This window comes from Eriocheir sinensis, chromosome 67 (genome assembly GCF_024679095.1).
Source record: "Eriocheir sinensis breed Jianghai 21 chromosome 67, ASM2467909v1, whole genome shotgun sequence".
NCBI lineage: Eukaryota > Metazoa > Arthropoda > Malacostraca > Decapoda > Varunidae > Eriocheir > Eriocheir sinensis.
Genome location: NC_066575.1, coordinates 10,017,697 through 10,024,932, shown reverse-complemented (window position 1 = coordinate 10,024,932; position 7,236 = coordinate 10,017,697). Strand labels below are relative to the sequence as shown.

At 45.7% G+C, this 7,236-nt stretch overlaps 1 pseudogene; it reads left to right on the top strand.

Annotated features, from left to right (window-relative positions):
- Nucleotides 1-555: 555 nt before the first annotated feature.
- Nucleotides 556-5,028, top strand: LOC126987875 (uncharacterized; annotated as a pseudogene).
- Nucleotides 5,029-7,236: the final 2,208 nt, after the last annotated feature.

The window sequence follows — 7,236 nt, the reverse complement described above, 5'->3', positions numbered from 1 at the left end:
GATGATCGACTGCCATATCTATCAAATGAGCTCAGAAGGCTGAGGGTGGACATGTGGCACTCTCTGAGGCGAGGAGGCCTGGCAGTGGCGAGATAAGTAAGGAGGGATTCACTTTCTACTAGTCCGGCATGATCAATGGCTTCCGTCTCAAAGCTATGGGCATCTCCAGCCAACTGGTGCCATTTGTGGTTGATATTGCTCCGGTTGATGAGAGTATAATGCGAATGAGGCTGAAGCACACATTGGGCTTCATGTCTCTTGTTGCAGTGTACGCTCCTACCGTTATGTGTAAAATGGAGGAGAAGATGTTATACGACAAACTCGACTCCGTATTAGACCAGTGCCCTCCCCGGGACACACTCATTGTCTTAGGCGAATTCAGTGCTACTACTGGCACATACAGGGTTAACTACGAGCTATGTGTTGGTCCCCATGGTTCTGGTACCAGGAACATCAACCGTTCTCTCCTCATGAATTTTGCAAGATCCAGAGAGTTGAGAATTGCGGGTTCCTAGTACCAAAGACCAAAGCTGCACCGCTGGACATGGTATAGTGATGCCAGAGGGGTGGCTATGGATTGACAACATCCTCGTAAGTACTCGTTTCAGGATCCTTCAGAATAGCTGAGTTGACCAGAGTGGTGAGTTCTTTGCAACTGACCATAGGCTTGTTGTTGCAACACTTAAGCTTCATGTCAGGTCAAGAAAAAAATCGAGATGCAACAATACTGTGCTCCATCTCGAGAGGCTGAAGGACCTGATTTGTGCTCAGGAGTATGCAGTGACAGTTTCAAATCGATTAAATGTGTTCAGTGCTCTTTTTTTTTATTTTTTAGTGCACTGGAGAGCACCTGAGATCTAGGAATGAATTTGCTTCGGCAGAAACGCTGGAGAATATAGAGGAGAGTCGCGCTGCCAAACTTGATGGGAACCGGGACCAATACAGGGCTCTGTCGCGTGGGACTAGAGATCTCCTGAGGAGAGACAAGGATAGGTATGCCAGGGTTCTCGGTGAGGAAGTCGAGGGCCTTGGTTTAATCACGCTTGTTCTCGTGCTGTCAAAGATACAGAGGCAGCTCACAAAAGGTACCAAAGCCTTCGAACTCCCGCTAACCATGATCTTTATATTTCCGCCTGGAGTCGTGCCAAATCTATTCTTCGACTTACCAAAAACTCCTTTATCCATAGCAAATGTCAACGCCTTGCTTTCTCTAATTCTTCCAGAGACCTCTAACTTAGCCAAAAATATCTCCTCCTGTTTCACTTCTTACTCTTTCCCGCCTCTTCTTAACCCTGACGGCAGCACTGCCGTCTCATCTATCTCTAAGGCTGAACTCTTCACTCAAACTTTCTGTAACAACTCCACTCTGGACGATTCTGGGCATATTCCTCCTACTCATCCCCCCTCTGACTCCATGCCTGTTATAAAGATTCTTAAGAATGATTTCTATGCCCTCTCTGGCCGCAACTCTCAGAAGGCTTATGGACTTGATGGAGTGCCTCCTATTGTCCTTAAAAACTGTGTTTCCGTGCTGACACCCTGCCTGGTCAAACTCTTTCGCCTCTGCCTATCAACATCTATCTTTCCTTCTGCTGGAAGTACGCCTTCGTACAGCCTGTGCCTAAGAAGGGTGACCGTTCCAATCCCTCAAATTACCGCCCTATAGCTTTACTTTCCTGTCTCTCTAAAGCTTTTGAATCAATCCTTAACCGGAAGATTCAAAAGCACATTTCCACTTCTAACCTTCTATCTAATCGCCAGTATGGGTTCCGCAAGGGGCGTTCTACTGGCGATCTTCTTGCTCTCTTAACTGTTTCTTGGTCATCCTCTCTTAGCCGTTTCGGTGAAAATTTCTCAGTTCCGCTAGACATATCGAAAGCCTTCGATAGAGTCTGGCACAAGTTTTTGCTTTCTAAACTGCCCTCTTTCGGATTCTATCCTTTCTCTGTTCCTTTATCTCCAGTTTCCTTTCCGGCCGTTCTATCTCTGCTGTGGTAGACGGTCACTGTTCTTCCCCTAATCCCATCAACAGTGGTGTTCCACAGGGCTCTGTTCTATCACCCACTCTCTTCCTGTTATTCATCAATGATTTTCTTTCCATAACAAACTGTCCTATCCACTCATACGCTGATGACTCCACTTTGCATTATTCAACTTCTTTGAACAGAAGACCTTCTCAAGAGGAATTACATGACTCAAGGCTGGAGGCTGCAGAACGCTTAACCTCAGACCTTACTATCATTTCCGATTGGGGTAAAAGGAACCTTGTGTCCTTCAGTGCCTCAAAAACCCAATTTCTCCACCTATCAACTCGACCCAATCTTCCAAACACCTATCCCCTATTCTTCGACAACAGTCAGCTGTCACCATCCTCAACACTAAACATCCTCGGTCTATCCTTAACTCAAAATCTTTACTGGAAACTTCACATCTCCTCTTTCACTAAATCAGCTTCCTCGAGGTTGGGCGTTCTGCATCGTCTCCGCCAGTTCTTCTCCCCCGCACAGTTGTTATCCATATACAGGGGCCTTGTCCGCCCTCGTATGGAGTATGCATCTTACGTGTGGGGGGGCTTCACTCTCACAGCTCTATTGAACAGAGTGGAGTGTAAGGCACTTCGTCTCATCAGCTCTCCTCCTCTTACCGATCGTCTTCTACCTCTTAAATTCCGCCGCGATGTTGCCTCTCTTTCTATTTTCAATCGTTATTTTCACGCTGACTTAGTTCTGAACTTGTTAACTGCATGCCTCTCCCCCTCCCGCGGCCACGCTGCACACGACTTTCTTCTCATGCTCATCCCTTTACTGTCCAAATCCCTTACGCACGAGTTAACCAGCATCTTCACTCTTTCATCCCTCACGCTGGTAAACTCTGGAACAATCTTCCTTCATCTGTATTTCCTCCTGCCTACGACTTGAACTCTTTCAAGAGGAGGGTATCAGGACACCTCTCCTCCCGAAACTGACCCCTCTTTTTTTTTTTTTTAAACAAAGGAGGCAGCTCAAGGGCACACAAAAAAAGAAAACAATAATAAAAAAAAGCCCGCTACTCGCTGCTCCAAAAAAAGAAACAAAAGAGGTGGCCGAAAGGAAGATCAAATACGGGAGGAGAGGTGTCCTGATACCCTCCTCTTGAAAGAGTTCAAGTCGTAGGCAGGAGGAAATACAGATGAAGGAAGATTGTTCCAGAGTTTACCAGCGTGAGGGATGAAAGAGTGAAGATGCTGGTTAACTCTTGCATAAGGGGTTTGGACAGTATAGGGATGAGCATGAGTAGAAAGTCGAGTGCAGCTGCAGGAGGGGGGAGGCATGCAGTTAGCAAGTTCAGAAGAGCAGTCAGCGTGGAAATATCGATAGAAGATGGAAAGAGAGGCAACATTGCGGCGGAATTTAAGAGGTAGAAGACTATCAGTATGAGGAGGAGAGCTGATGAGACGAAGAGCCTTTGCCTCCACTCTGTCCAGAAGAGCTGTGTGAGTGGAGCCCATCCACACAGGAGATGCATACTCCATACGAGGGCGGACAAGGCCCTGTATATGGACAGCAACTGTGCAGGGGAGAAGAACTGGCGGAGACGGTACAGAACGCCCAGCCTCGAGGAAGCTGATTTAGTAAGAGATGAGATATGAAGTTTCCAGTTGAGATTTTGAGTTAAGGATAGACCGAGGATGTTTAGTGTTGAGGAAGGTGATAGCTGGGTGTTGTCAAAGAATAGGGGATAGTTGTTTGGAAGATTGTGTCGAGTGGATAGGTGGAGAAACTGTGTTTTTGAGGCGTTGAAGGACACCAGGTTCTTCTTGCCCCAATCGGAAATAATAGTAAGGTCTGAGGCTAAGCGTTCTGCAGCCTCCAGCCTTGAGTCGTTAAGTTCCTGAAGGGTGGGTCTTCTATTAAAAGAAGTTGAATAATGCAGAGTGGAATCATCGGCGTAGGAATGGATAGGACAGTTCGTTTTGGAAAGAAGATCATCAATGAACAACAGAAAAAGAGTGGGAGATAGGACAGAACCCTGTGGGACACCACTGTTAATAGATTTAGGGGAAGAACAGTGACCGTCTACCATGGCAGAAATAGAACGGTCAGAAAGGAAACTGGAGATAAAGGTACAGAGAGAAGGATAGAAACCGCCACCTTCTTTGATTCTTTCTAGGAGCAGCGAGTATCGGGCTTTTTTTTATATTATTGTTCCCTTTTTTGTGCCCTTGAGCTGTCTCCTTTGTTGTAAAAAAAATATATATATAAATGCGAATGACGTCCGATCTGCTTACCGAATCCTGGAGAAGCTCTGCTCCAAATCTCTCTCTCTCAGGTGAGCCCTATACGAACAGGGGATAGCTGCCACGTGTCGGGTATGGATGGGCAGAGGGCTCGATGGGCTGAGTACTTTGAACAGTTGTACACGGCGGACACTCCAAGTGGACAGCTTCCAGTTGCTGGGTTGCAGGTGGTGGATGCTGATCCACCCATCAACGAAAGTCCGTCCTCTCTTGCCGAGGTCAGAGAGGTTGAGGCAAAGTTGAGTGGTGGAAAGGCCCCTGGCATCATTAACAACAGTGCGGAGTTGCTCAAAGCTGGAGGCGAGGCTATGATCCACGGGTTGCATGCTGTCTTGACTGCCGTATGGCAATCTGGTACCATTCCTCCTGACTGGAAGAGGGGGCTGGTCGTCTCTATCAGGAAATGGAAAGGGGACCGCCAAGACTGCAACAACTACCGTGGTATTACACTGCTCACTGTGCCAGGCAAGGTGCTTGCCCACCTATTGCTGATGCAAATTCGCAGCCAGTTGCTGAGGCTGCAGAGACCTGAATAGTCTGGGTTCACACCTGATAAGTCAACAACTGACCGTATCCTAGCGCTTCGCGTACTGGTGGAGCGCCGCCGTAAGTTACGACAAGGGATGCCTGCAGCCTATGTCAATCTTAAGAAGGCAATCTTGGATCCCCTGCGACTCCGTGGGATTCCTGCAAGAGCTATTGGGTTGGTGACTGGCCGGTATTCTGGGACTGAGAGTGATGAGAACGGTTAGCTTGTCTATCTTCTTTCCCGTGAATGCATGGGCTGTAAACGTCTCCCATATATCAAATGTGCAGGGGTCAAGGGTTGCGGATGACTGACGTCATCATCTATGTAGGTTAATGGGCGGTTGTTTATTCGCATTTCTACCTCTGTCAAGATGGTTCGTAATTCATCCTCAGAAATTTTCCTTTTGAAAAGAACTTTCCGAATGCAGCTCTTTACTACACCAATTAGCCGTTCATAAAATCCTCCCATCCATGGGGCTCGGGGGGGTATGAACCTCCATTCGATCAGATGTTTATTCAGGTGAGCTTTAACAAGTGGCTCTTTATGTAAATTTTGTAGGAATTTTTCTGCCCCTTTGAAGTTACTGGCGTAGTCGGATATTATTACTTTAGGAGAGGATCGCCGCGCGATGAACCTTCTTAACAAATTGATAAATGTTTGCGCTGTCAAGTCCTTTCCTAATTCTAAGTGAACAGCACGTGTCGTGGCACACGTGAACAAGCAAATGTAATACTTATCAAACCCATTGTTCGTAGGGTTACTGATAGTTATACTTCCCGTGTAGTCTATCCCAACCGTATGAAAAGGTTCTGCATGAATTACCCTTTCTTTAGGTAATGCAGGGGGACCTGGCAGCTTCATCTTTCTTCCGTTCATGATTCGACACACAAGGCATTTGCTGATCTCATTCTTTACTATATATCTGTCTTCCTTTTGGTATCCAGTACTGTTCCCGCACTAAACTCAGATTCTCGGCTACCCCTCCATGCAGTGTTTGTTCATGCGCTCTTCTCACATTAAGTGAGGTAAGCCAAGATCGACGAGGAAGTAATATGGGAAATTTTGCCGGAATTCCTATATCACTGTTTGATAGTCTGCCTCTACAGTGAATTAGTTTAGTGTTTGAGTCCATATACAAACCGAGGCTTCTTACTAAACTTAGTTTCCTTTATTGAAGTAATTCTTAGAAGTGAGATATTCGTATTCTTCTTGATAATGATACTGTTGTATGCCTTGCAACCAGTATGTCATTGCACTCGGTAGCTGCACCGAAGGCTTAACTGCTTTGATGATTTTGAAGACATTATTGGTTACATTAATAATCTTTGTAAGAGAAGACATAGCTGAAGCCTTGAATATGGGGTCACAAGTAACTGCCTCTACTACGGTGTTTACGCTAACCACATTTTCTTTCTGTGCTGGCCACTTGTCTGGACGGTCTATCCAAGAAGGCCCATGCATCCAGAGCGTTTCTTTTAATAAATTATCCAGGGATGTTCCTCTTGACAGAAGATCCGCCGGGTTGCTGCTGGATGGTACGTAGTTAAAGTTGAAGTTAGAAGCGAGTTCTCTTATACTCGCTACTCTGTTTTTGACATAAACTATATTGCTGTTATTGCTTTTTATCCATTGAAGAGCAGCTTCATTATCCGACCATATGAAGACATTTTCTATGTTCAAAGTCTTAAGAGTGTTTGTAACATACTTTGCTAGTTGCGTTCCCACTTGTATAGCTGTTAGTTCCAATTGTGGGAGCGAGCGAACTTTCATTGGTGTTACTATAGCTTTGGCAGTTAATATGTTGCTCTTGTCGTCTGGCACAAGGTAGGCTATTGCTCCATACGCCTTCGCTGAGGCATCACAAAATACGTGAAGCGTACATGACTTATTATCTTGCCCTATATTTCGGGGGAAAAGGATGGTATCTGCTTTCAAGAAATCAGCTTTTAATTTCAGCCATTCCTCTGTAAAGGAGGGAGGCAAAGGCTCGTCCCAACCACGCTTCATTTGCCAGGCTTCTTTTACTAGTAATTTTCCCCTGATGGTAATTGGTGCTAGTAACCCAAGCGGGTCAAATACTGAAGATATCAGAGACAATAATTTCCTCTTGCTAAGGGAACTGTGGTCCACAAGAGCAGGTGGTTTGATACTTAGCTCGTCATTCTGAACATCCCAGTATAGATCCAATACGCTAGTAGAAGAAGGAACTGTATAATCTTCAAAATCCTCCGCAATTCTACTATTAAGGGCCGCATTATTAGAGACCCACACCCGCAGGGGAAGATTAGCCCTGGCTAATTCCATGTTTGCATTTTCGTGGACATCAAATAGTCGTTGTTGGCAATCAACTGTCCCTTGAAAGTTGTCCACGTAGAGGTTCTGGCTTATTAGAGTTTTGTAAATATTGTCAGAGTTCCTTAGATGGTAATCT